The 13,635-nt window shown below is 34.7% G+C and overlaps 1 protein-coding gene across 1 annotated transcript in view; it reads right to left on the bottom strand.

The window, feature by feature from the left end:
- Positions 1 to 12,084, bottom strand: part of LOC128994061 (ras-responsive element-binding protein 1-like) — a 46,974-nt gene extending 34,890 nt beyond the window's left edge. The window contains exon 1 of the mRNA XM_054418288.1: positions 11,986 to 12,084. The gene's annotated coding sequence lies outside the window, so the exon portion shown is untranslated. The remainder of the gene's footprint in view (positions 1 to 11,985) is intronic.
- Between the last annotated feature and the right edge of the window lie 1,551 nt (positions 12,085 to 13,635).

The following is a 13,635-nucleotide window of genomic DNA, read 5'->3' as shown; positions in this document are numbered from 1 at the left end:
CTCCTAATCGAGTAGTCCACTAAAACTGTATATAGTTTATCAATATTTCTATTCCTAATCCAAGCAAATAGTTTAAGCAGTTCAAAATGTATTGTAAAGAAAACGCTTTCAAGACAATATGGTAACGGGGAAAATTAAAGAAATTGTAAATTTAAAATTCCCATGTTATTCTTATGGAGAATATTGTAAAATGTTGTAGTTTGCTTGTTTATGGATATATTTTGATAAAACTAGGCAATTTTATTTACTTTTTACTAAGCTATCAATAATTTTCTAAAAAACACACTTTATTGGTTTCCTTGTAGCAGCAAACCTAGGTACTCGTTAAACCTAATGTTTTTTAATATATTTAATTGAAAATCAATTCAGACAAATGGAAAGTCGCTTAGTCGGCAGGTTTGCTGCGGTGGGGGTATTTATCCAAATGCTGAATATGTGTAAAAAACGCTGAATGTTTACAGCTGCTACGTTAAGCAAATGGTATTATAGCAAAAGCATTAGTCTAGAATGTTAGCGTCGGCTGCTAGACTTTAAAAAAATTAAAACTTAATTTGTAAAAAACGGAATTCCTAAACTAACATTATTGCTTCGACATTCCCTAGTTCTCTAAATGATCTTTCTTTCAACACAAAACTCGTGAAAATCCGTTAAGTGGTTATTCAGAATCATGAAATAAAAAATTTAAAAAAAACCCTGTCACGTTTTAATATATATGATGTTATACTAAATTTCTATTACAATCGTTCTGTGAATAACCTTAACGTGTGTACGTTAGATCTTTTGGTTTTTCTCAATATATGTAAATGCAATTTTTTGTTTGTTTGTTTTATTATGATTTTTTCCCTTTGTACTGGTGTTATTTTAGACATATTTGAATATTATTACACTTTCGATTTAAATAAAAAAAAAGATACCAAACTAAAAGGTCCATTTTTACGTTTTAAAATATTAGAGTACTAGTTGTTCTAAAGAATGATTTAGAGAATATGTGGGTCTCGAAATCTATTCTAAAAACAGTTACACACACTTACCATGCGAATTATACAGGCAGATCTCAATCGTACTTATTGATTTTTATGAAAACTCTTCTATATTTGCTATAAATTATTTGGCAGGATCAAAATATAAACTCAGAGAAAAAGTAAACAAACTATAAATTAAAACTTAAGTTATTTCAAAATCTCTGACATTGGTTGTCACGAAATCGATTGTGTATAAACCTACTCCATACACGAAAATACAGTGATCAAACTTTTCTGGTATATTATACCATAGTTAAACAATTGTAATCAAACCAAAATGATAAATGAATGTGCATTGAGCATTTAGTAATAAGATTCAATATGTTGCTACAGAGTTGTGTTTACAAACCTTATAAGTCTTTTAGTAATGAAAATTATTGTTATGAAATTCTATATGTATATCTAGCGTCTCAGTTTTTACTGCCTAACAATATACAAACAAGCCGACTCCTCTTTTTACTTATAAAAATACCAATATTGGGTTAACGAATTGACTATACACTTCTTAAATGTTTAACCATAGACTAACCAATACAAGTATACTTCCCATCTCATTGTAAATTTTGAAGCTCGTTTTTCGTGTCTAGTTCATGTAATGCGGCACTGGTGGCTAGTGTCGACGAAATTGTGTTTCTATTATTTTAGAGTGAATTTCATGGTTTGTGCTTTACTGTTTGGCCATATAACTAGAGTATGAGTTATTGTTAAACGGGGTTTTAAATGACTAAAATAACAAGAAACAAATTGTAAACAAAACACAACATCTACAGTACACCGGACAGAACTAACGTTAACATTGTCTTCAGCTGTTCCACAAGGATGGGAAATCTACTAAGGGAGTATGTTTTATCTATGGTTTAAATTATGAATGAAGGGGTGTATGACAATGGTATCAGGTAGTGGCTAAGAAGGGGTGGTGGTGGGCGGGGTTTAAGGGAGGCGGGGCTTCGCCCTCGCGGAAAGTCTTAACGCAGGTAGTGACCGAGGATTATAAAGGGTCACTCTGAAATTCGGAGATGACGGGACACGGAGATATCGGTACGCGGAGATAGCGGGAGGTAACCGGTGGTACTATGGCTTGTATGGTATTATCGGGAAAATACATTCCTATTCTAAATACATTCCCAATAAATCTAAACCTTGTGGACAACAACGCAACAATTATGTCAGCTGATCAGAAAAGAGAAGAAAACGAGGATACCAAATCACGAGCCATTTTTTCGTAACAGTACGTATAATAGCACCCTGTATGCCACCTATGTTAAAAATATTGTTCTTGATCTTCCCATCATTGTCTTCATAAACACCACTCATTGTGGATGTAGCCTCCGGATTGCCAAATAATATTAAAAAGGTTTAAATACCTGCTATCAAGCAATCCATTTAATTGCAGTTGCAACTAGTTTCGACTCCTATGTGGAGTCATCATCAGGCGGTACAAGGACTTCTTCTTTCTTCATATGAAGAGCGTCATATTTAACACGTAAAAATAAATAAACATTTACACACGACACAAACGTACACACACGCTACCCGGCGGAGTTTAGCTCCATCGGAGCTCCGTCGGGTTAGCGTTGTCTGTCGTCGTAACTGATCAGTAAATGTTTCGTGTCCGTAACGTGTTCGTGTTATGTGTCGTGTGTAAATGTTTATTAATTTTTACGTGTTAAATATGACGCTCTTCATATGACGAAAGAAGAAGTCCTTGTACCGCCTGATGATGACTCCACATAGGAGTCGAAACTAGTTGCAACTGCAATTAAATTGATTTCTTGATAGCAGGTATTTAAACCTTAACAACCATTCAATACACAAGCCAAGACATGGTCAACCTTCTCGCATCATTCGCCGTCAGGAATTACCGGAAACGCGATGTTTAGTAACGTTGTTTTCTCCAGAGCTGTTGTTGAAAGCGGATACCGAGAGCAATTCCATCATTCTGCTTATTTTCGGCCGTGTTTGCCTTCGCACAATCGCGGATTGTTAAATACGCAAGTAGGTTGAGGCGAAATGTGATCTCAAACACGATTGAGCAACGAAACTGCATTGTTATCTGTGGCGGAACAAAGCGGCAGATTTTTCACGTTTATGGAATGTGTTGTGTTTTGGTAGCAAAACTGGTTGGTTAGTAGTTTCAACTGATATAGGATATAAGATATTTTTACTGATAAGTCGCAGTAGTTTGTGGTATTGACTGTTCTTCAGCTGAAATTGGCCAATTTAATAGCACCTAGTTTTCGATCAAATCGTGTGTAACATATGAAAAGAGTAATTAGAAAACACATTTTAATTGCACCATATAGGCCTAGTAACTCATTGATAAATAAATCATTGATTTCACTTACTACTCTAAAATTATTTTTGAATGAATGTTTTACCTTCCACCTTGACAGTAATTATTCAAATTTGATTATGTTTTACTTCAAACTCGTAAAATAGCATACAAAAATTAAAATATTTGACGTATTTCCATTATTTACACAATTATAAGACAATATTAGACGTATGCTCTATACACAAGCGACTATTGTAAATATTTACAAGAATTTGGTTATAAGTAATCGAAAAACATAAATAGGCCCTATAATAATATTAGGTGAACTATAACTTATATTCACTAGAAATGCAGATACAATAGAACAAATATTATCACAATAGCTATTAGTATCGGTCACAATAAAGATTAAAAATAAAGTTTCGCAGGAAATTAAAGACGCCCAAAAACATAATGTGTGCGTTGAAATTAGGTTAAGATAACAAAGGTTCACAAGTTAGTGAGTTATCATACTTTTAAGATTTATTCTCATATAATACGCAGAAGTATATCAAACGAAGATTACTCAAAAGATTAAACATTTTGCAGCTAAAACTGTTTTCAATAAACAAACCTGTAAATGCCATGATATTAATCTCAAACAAATCCCAAGTCCATGCAAGACCATTAGAAGATATCATGCAACGCACATAACTTTAATGATAAGATAATAAACGAACGTTTCACTAAATTACACAACGATTGCTTTTTATTAAAGTATATGAGTAATTCCGCTGCCCAACCTTAATAAACCACAAATAAAGTAGGAGAATAGCCGAGATATATTCGCGATGTCGTATGGCGACTGGCGAGCATACAACAATATTAATGGTACAGACCAACTTGGCGTGTGTCCCACGAGGACTGAACTACTGTAATGCTTTGATTTACTAGTATTTTCTGTTATTTCAGAATTACGTAGATTTATTAACTAAAAATCTTTTATTTGACCTAAGAGTTTTAATATATTGCACCTGAAATAGTATTTTTAATATATGCTATGTAATGCTCTATATCAAGTATTTCTTGGGTTAAAATGTCGTTTTAATAGGTTAATGAAAACTAAACTGCTTAGTTGAGTCCATTTTACTTACATTACTCTATGGCTTTATACAAATAAATTTCGCGACCGTTTAATCAAGAGAGAGTGATTTCCCATAGTTAATCGTCTTCTTCTTTCCATCAAGGTTTAAATAATCAATGGTTTTATCGACTTTGATTGCTAACTAAAAATTTATCTAAGAACCCTCAATACACATTATTTGAGTGAACATACTGTACCTATATAAAGATAAAGAATTTCGATAATTTGCGCGGTAGGAAAATCAAAAACATAATTTGAACGATTTGCAATACTTACATCTTAAGTAGAATGGCTCTAAACTGTTACAAAACTGGGCCAAAATGGTTAAACAACTATAATTTAACAATCCGCACAAATATAAAATGTGATTTCACAAACACACTAGAAAATAACGAAATTCGAACTATCAAACCATACTCAATGTGATTTTCCTCTTACCCCTGTGCCCTGAGCCGGGAACTCCCGCCAATTTAGGCACTCGTGACGCATCGGCGGGAAAGTCAGTTGATTGCAAGACAACAGCTGAGAGATGAGAGAAGAGACGTCGCATAAATAATCAGAGGAACCGTTAGGCAAAAACTGAAGGTGAAAAACAAAAGATGGGAAGGGAGCCGCAGACTCTATGCACGAGAAGTCTGCGCGTAGACTACTCTGTGATCAATGTTCGCGGCGTGGCGGGAACAGATCAGCTGTAGCTCAAACAGAAACAGATCAGCTGTAGCTCAAACAGAAACAGATCAGCTGTAGCTCAAACAGAAACAGATCAGCTGTAGCTCAAACAGAAACAGATCAGCTATAGCTCAAACAGAAACAGATCAGCTATAGCTCAAACAGAAACAGATCAGCTGTAGCTCAAACAGAAACAGATCAGCTATAGCTCAAACAGAAACAGATCAGCTGTAGCTCAAACAGAAACAGATCAGCTATAGCTCAAACAGAAACAGATCAGCTATAGCTCAAACAGAAACAGATCAGCTGTAGCTCAAACAAGACAACAAGGTCATGTGTGTGTAATAAACCGATCGACAAACTATTAAACAAGACTTAAAGCAGTCAAGTAGAAGGTTAAGTAAAGGTTACGTCGTCACTATGTGGTCCAAGATCCTCAACGAGTATTTTAACCTTATTTGTCAAATATCTGGTCAAGATACACCATTAACGAAGAATGAACTCAAAAAAGAGTCAATGCCTGATGAGGGCCGGTGTAACTCGTCGAAATTTATCGCTTTTGTAATATCTGTCAAAAATACACAGTACTATTTCTTACATAGGTGTAATCAAAGAGACATAGGTGTCTTAAAAAGTCTATTGTCTTCTCTTTATTTTGTGGTATTGGAAAGAATACAGTTTTTTATAGCATCATATTCTGTATATCATCAGCATAATCTGTACTCATATATTCTGAAGGTGACAAGATTCAAAATTTCTCCTACCCCAAAACTGGCTCCAAACGATACATTGGAATACATGTCCCAGGTATATATATAGTCAATGATCAACCGAGACGCGGCTGCAGACACAGAGTAACAATTGATCTATCGTATCTTTCAATAACACTCGATCTCGAATGATAAAAGATAGCGGCATCACTTACAGAAATAACGTCAACTCAGCTTGCGGCATCATCCTTATAAACAGGCTTGGTGGGGCATCGAGTGGATTTGTCTCAGATACAATACAAGTACACTAAATTTGGGCGCATTGCAGAAATTACTCAAAGTGTACAGATTATACAGATGTACAGGGTGGTGTGGCTAATTTTATGATTGTAGAGAGGGACTGCAGCTTCAATCTTGGAATTTCAGGATTTGTATAAGCTGATCCTCGGAGTTTCAGTCTTTAACCATTCCAAATGAGTGTGGATTACCTTTATTGAGTCCCCTGGTGAAAAAATTAAACTGCGAACTTTTGTCGTATTTAACGTTTAAAATAGTTGCACACTGAACTTTCAACAAATATTTTCTTAATTGCAGTTTATCAATTTCGAAAAGTCATTGATTATTGGGTAGGCAAAGAAAGCACTAAGTTTGAGGTCTTCAAATAATATTCGACGCACTACAAGGAATTACAGAGTTTAGAATGACAAGTACAGAACAAGTAGTGATGTAATTGGGTTATAGCAAATATTTTAAGGCTGACGATATTATCAAGAAAATAATGCTTCAATCACCGATTGTCACGTTATGTTTGTCCCATAAATTGCGTTTCATATGCCATGTCAAATTCCTTTAGTTAAAAGTACTACAGTAATTTTTTCTTGCCCTAAGTACTTCAATTTCCTCGTGAAATCCCAATGTGGCAATTATTCACCAATAGTCTATCCATACGATTGACCTGCTACAGCACATTTTCCAAGATATAACTTGAACTTCAGACCACAAATATCTAATGTATTTCTCAATCACTCCAGAGCCCCGATGTTTCTATTATTCACCTATACTCCGTACATTGAACATTCCCTAGTTTCCTACCATGGTCCACACTCAAGGTGACCACTGATAGCCGACCTTGTCAAGAATGTCACCAGCCTCACGCGACGGTTGATGAGTTTCCAACAACCGATGTCTCATTCAAAAACCGCGCATCGCTTCCAATTTTTTCCACATCCTCAGTTTCAAAGGATGTCCTTGGGCGTTTACAGCCCGACCGTTACGACTTTCCCTGACAATATGAGCCAAGCCCAGGTAGAGGGTGGGCCGACCAGGAAAACCGAGCGAAAAATGTGCCAAACTTGGGGTGCAAAAAGTCGAGACGCTGAATCTTTTGTGCAGGAATTGTTGCGGACTTCCCAAGACATTTCGGAGTGTGATATTTTTTTATAAAACGTACCTCCTTCAACGGATTCTTGATCAGGTTTTCCAATTGGAGATTTTATTCACAATAATGAGTATGTATGGCTAGAACCATAACTTTATAATCACGTAAGCCATTTCCCGATCAGCTGTGACTATCAATAGTAGATATGCAGTAAATGGTCCTCAGATCGTTTGTTACAGCATCTGAAATAGTCATTAATTTACTCTCTTTGTTCTCAGCATCGATGTATAATAACAACATCGATGTATAATGTAGAGTTATTATACATCGATGGTTCTCAGTGGAAAACCTCAAAATACGAATAATATTGCGATTGAGATGCTTTGCTTTGTGATTCAACAAAAATAAAAACATTAACGTGTTCTAAGAACATTCACTTCTATAACCTATAACTGTTGTACATGTACAATCGCATCAGCCAACAACTGTTAAGGTGGCAAACATGAATGAAATCAGCTGATCGTAGCAAAAGTTGTTGTGAAATCCACCGGAAGTTGAAGTGTCACAACCAGTTCACCAGCTTAAATAGTAATCTCCTGCATTTCTCGTACACCCTGTATCTTGTTTTGTAAACCACGTGTTGTTAAACAAGTTGGTTCATTCATAACGCACGAATGTATCGGCAAAGAACTCTAGTATAGTTTCCGTAAACGATATTAGAAAATGGGGTTTAATATACACTGTTGGTATGATGTAAGAATATAATTCTTACGCAATTATACAGTCAGAATACCCCAATTCCAATTTAAGAGCTTCTATGTAGAGACATCATCATTGGAATTATGTCATCCCACGGTCGTAAATTACAGTATATTCCAGAAGACCTGTATTCTGTATATTAGGAGTCCCAATACCGGGATCTCGGGATTAACAAGATCACAAAACCTATTTTTCGTCAAACCTATTTAAATTATCGTCAAACTCGACACAAATATTTGTACGTGTAAAAATATAAAATGCAAAGAGTCCATGATCGAATTATTGATAAATATGTAAATATGTCACGTCAAACATTTCCCGGAAAATATAATGAAATATTTTGGATTAAGCTATAAAAGTGTACACAGTATTAAACAAAAAATTGATGCGATTTAAATAACTGTCTTACGAACTTAACAGCACGAAAGGGACTTATGTAAACCAGAAAATGAGGGATTTGCTGTGGGATTATACTTTGTTGATGTCTAAACCTAATGTGTGTAGGGAACCCCGATTGACGCAATAGCATGAAATACAAACAATGGATACAATCAATTCACACTGTATATAGTGACTGTTGATTAAATATTTAAGATGAGCCCGTCGCTAGCGATTGTGATAAGTAAACTGATAGGGGTTCGACAAATAATGTAGAGTCAACTTTGCGCTTAGAATGTAATCATCAGGAGGAGAGTGGACCAAACCCTGTTTAGATGCTATCATAAGACGTTAGTGAGCCATTAGTACAATGACACGACAACCTTAAGTCAAACCTTTACAAATCAAACAGATGCTTCATCCTAGAGTATGACGTAATGTACTCACTTAGTTGATTTCCAGAGAATAAATGTTGGTATGAGTCTCAGCGAGTGCCTTAAAAACTCCTACGAGTGTCGTTAAAACTATTTACGCGAGTTTCGTACACTACTTTACTAACAATCACTATTCATAACTTAAGAGAGGTTATGTTTTCGTTTACAACCTCTCACTGCCACTGACAATGATGCAATGAATCATTGTACCAAACACTAATGCACAACTTATTAACAAAGTCTAAACAGCTGATTAGTTGACGTTCGAAGCACACAATTTTACTTCTTCTCTCCCAATCCTCAAACCTCGTTGGTCCGTTAACAATTACATTCTTGCGGCAAGCGTCTCGGCGAGAGTGTACTGGGGGCATAAGAACTGAACTAAAACGGTCCGTAACCTAAATTATATTACAAGGGACTTTGAAAAATTACGTGATTTTGTCTAGGTACTTTAAAACGTTGTAGCGTTGTAGGTAATAATTCAACATTTTTGACAAATGAAATCATTATGAATGTGAAATACATTTAGTTACAACCATTCTTTTAATCTATGGTTACAACTCAAGGCAAATGCTCTTTATTGTACCTAGAACATCAAATACGTATTCTAAGGGAATATTTAGTTCCATTTTTGTTTACTAGTTTACCGGTAGCCTACAGCTGAGGAATATATGTTACTGTAGAGTTTTAAATATAAAGAAATTAAAGAATTTATTTCTAGACCTAAATTAAAAATAGTTGTGTGTCATTTTATTTCATCATTGTTGTTCACTGCTCCAATCGTTTATTGTTGTTACTTTATAATAGGTTATTAATTGTTAAAATCCGTTTATTACTAATACTTTTTCCATTGTTTATCAATACTTGTTCAAATCTGACTAAGACTGATTGAATAACAACAGACTGATTGTATAAAAAAGCAGTGTGAAATGACAAAAATTATAATAATAGCTGCAGACGAGTCATAAATGGCTTTTGTAGCTAATTTGTATGAGTTTGTTTATTGTTAAAAGTTTGTTAATTGTTATTTTTAGTAAATTTGACTTGGCTAAGCATTTGTAATGGTAATCTAGCTATATAAGTTTTGTAAATTTGAATATTTCTTTAAATAAATAAATTTATAAGTATGAAATACATTTTTATAGAATACAGCGTTAGCAGGTAGATGAATATTGATTACTTGACCAATTTTAAGCTTCTGTAGTTCACAGAAACATTCGATTGACTACGAATTCAACCTGTTCCATGTAATGTACTACAGCGTCATAGGGAAGCCCTGTTCGTGGACAAGATACGAAGCTGGTGTTTGGATAAATGAACACTCATCTCAACAATCAATAGCGACGTTCAATGCGGCTCTATCGTCTCCTAAGTTTACTGAGTAGCTAAAAACAAACTTTCTTCTGTTTTGCGATTGAAAAATTAATTTCCTATATCACACGGTGTTTGTTAAACGATGTTTTAATGAAACTGTAGACACTAATCTACACATTATGTCAGCTTAAAGTTAACGTTGACCACCTAACAGTTGGTTTTTTCATGACGTGCATTTATGTATTTATTCCAACGTCTCCATCACCAATTACCAATGAGGATTACATGACCATGTGGTATGTGGTGTATTTGTGTTGTAATAAACAATTTAACATTATTTAAAATGAAAACTAATTATAAAGATAGAAAATCCCTGACACAAATCACATACCACAAGCAAAACTGTTTGACTTGAGAAATTAAGGTACAATAAATACGCATCTATACAAAAACAACAAATCTTAATTCAAATTATTGAGTTGAGTTCGTGAGTTTTTGTTACCTGTTTTAATTGTCCTTTGATACTACAATGAGATTTTCGTAATGTTAACCCGATTTATTCGTATTTCTTGTATGGCTTCGTTTGAGTGGGAGAATGTAGACTTAATATTTGTATCTTCAATAGTAAATCATACAGATTAATACACCGACATACCAGTAGTGCGTAATGCAAAGATGCTGAATAATGATTTTTGCACGAATCAGATGTTAGCTTGACTAAGATCAGCTGTTTCATTAAAAGCCCAATCAAGGACAGCTGGCCCAGCCTCAAACCATACAAAAACCAACTAATTTTACGCATGTTTGAACCGGCGAACTTCTATTTAAGCGATCACTTCTACTCAGCAATGTTTAATCCATGATACGATCTACAGACTATAGACCCGCTATTTCGGTTAGCAGGTACAGTATAGAGCGATAACTTATCTGGATTATTGATTTAAAACAGCTTTCCAATCTACCGCGGCTGCCCAAGTATCTTCGCATTGTTGGGATATCATACAATCTTGTTGTGACCTGCAAACTCTTTAGTTCTCAAATCGCTAATAATTAATTATTTTCGTGATTTTTAACCGTCAGATTTTCCATTTGTGAATTTATTTTGCTACAATACTATTTTAAAAGGTCAAATACGTTGCAGATTTCCTGTAACTATTTTTGCCGTCAATCGCGTTATTTCGCGTTTCCGCCGACTGCGCAATTCCTCTCGAGTCTGATTACGCATTAACTGGAGCTGCCAGATCACTGTTCCAAGAAACCGTGACAAAATGTTGGCAAAACGCGTTTAATTGCACTTGTCTTCAAGTGAGAATTCTCAAATTAAATCGTTGTCAATAGACAGTGATTAGGAGTTATGTTTTAGTGTAAATGTTGAAGTTCTAAGTTGATCTAATTACTAAATGTGTTAAGATAACATTGTCTCTTGATGATTATTTTTGAATTAATCCGGAAGGCAAAACACAAAATCAAATCCCAGTAAGTAATTAAATTTAGTGAAATAGTACTTAAGCGTGTGGTATCTTAAGATTTTCTATTTCTTGAAAATCTACTGTGTAGTTCAAATAAAAAGTTTTTCATGATTGGAAATTACAAACACAGGAACACAATAATATTTAAGTTTAGATTCTCTAATATAAACAAGAATAACCAAAACATTTTTCCTAATCTTTGTAGGATGTTGCATAAAATTAAATTACCTAGTGATGATTCGTACCAAAGTCGTAGAGTATTTCAATAAACTTAACCCAATTATATTTCAAAACACCAATCAACCACAGATACCTGTAAAAACATAATAGTTTCCCCACCTTACCGGTAACAACTAAATCAACACCTCCACAACAATAATCATTACAACAACAATCAACTAACGCACAAATTAACACATATTATTGTATAGGATGCACTAATGTTAACACTTACCATAGTCGGAGAGCGACACAGTTTAGTTTTACAGTTTATCAACACGTTCACAACACTACACGACACTACAGACAGGAGAGACACAGACCTCTGTCGTCGCGAGATGCAATCTTCAGATGGACTGAGGCAGTGCGCGCGCCCGTCCTAGCATCAGCCAATGAGAGCGCTCGTGGGGGAGGGAGGGGGGTACAGTCCTCGGCTACTCACTCGTCTTTTTGTATTTTCATCCTTATCCCTTCTCCCCCAGCAGCTTCTGATACATTCTGTATCTTGGGACTTCTTGGGACTTTCTTGGGAACGTTTTTGTAAAATTCTTTTTGTGTTTAAATTTAGCATATAGGTTTACTGATGGGGAAATTTGTTTCTCACAGCTTCTGTTACATTAAGTATCTTCAAAGTCGTTTTTGGAAAAGGTTTTTACAGATATGGTTTGCTCTTTTTTGCATATCCTTGATTTTTTGTTCAGGTTTACTGTTTGAAAGCAATTTATTCCCCCTCCCTTTTCAATATATTTCGATTTCCGATATTATTTTCATAGTTGCCGTTTTTTGAAAAATATTCGTGTGACAATTCCTTGTTTTCAACTGGGGTTTCAGCAACTAGGTTTATCGTTGTGATATGGTCCCTACAGTTGCCACAGCTTCTGAAACGTTCGAGGGAGAGAGAGAGAAAGGACTATAACATACACGTAATCATACTAGGTCAAGCAGTCTTATTTTATAGGTTTTAATGGGAAAATCGCATAAGTTGCAATAACTATTGGACCATTAGTTTAGATTAGAGCAACGGCGGTATTTTTTTTGTTTAGAGTTAAAATAATGCGTTTTACGTTTGTTTATGAAGATACTGTAAGCATCGTTAGATTTAACACCACAGTTTTGTATAAAAATAAAATGTAATCTAAAACGTATGCTTTAAAACAATTGAATACATTTTATTATTTTGTGAATGTCATCCCCTATATATTAAAAGGAAACAGTGCCTTAGTCATGGGAACCATTGCCCTGTCATTTACGAAAATCTGTTATTTGCGTTACGGCTTGATCACATAGCTAAATAACTGATTTTCGTAAATGCCAGGATTTGTACCCATGCCTCGAGGAATTAAGGCTCGAGCTTTGAATTAATTTACAAAGCTACATTCAATTCGCATTTAATTTAATGCAATTCGGTTATGCCTGTAACTTTACCTAAGTACATTACAGTATATCTTCAAGAAAGATCCAACAATTTTTAGACGTCAGAGATAACAATGGTACAGATGAAAGAAATTCTACATATGCTCGTAGCTAAACAATATGCATTATCTCTTAGTTTCATTGAGAACCTAAAAAAGTTCAGAGAGAATATTCAGCAGAAGAAGTTAAATTTAGCATCTTTGAAAAGCATTGTATTCAATGAATAAGGTGTGTTCAAATTGAAATGGCATTTCATCAAATTGTTCACCATCTACTTTGAAAACAGATGACTTTGACGATCTACTGTATTCGAATATAAGATCATGGTATAAATGTTGAACGTTCAATAGTAACATGTACTGTATTATAATTTCCACAGATTCTCTACGTATAGAATGGATCAAGTTTATTCAGTTAGTCGTCAATACAACTTTGGTCCATAAAAGATTACTTGGATAGTATTGCATGAAAA

The sequence above is a fragment of the Macrosteles quadrilineatus genome, unplaced genomic scaffold (assembly GCF_028750875.1).
Source record: "Macrosteles quadrilineatus isolate MER2022 unplaced genomic scaffold, UCM_ALF_1.0 Scaffold_5__1_contigs__length_97177068, whole genome shotgun sequence".
NCBI lineage: Eukaryota > Metazoa > Arthropoda > Insecta > Hemiptera > Cicadellidae > Macrosteles > Macrosteles quadrilineatus.
The sequence above is the reverse complement of the archived record's forward strand: the minus strand, read 5'-3'. Positions and strand labels throughout refer to the sequence as shown.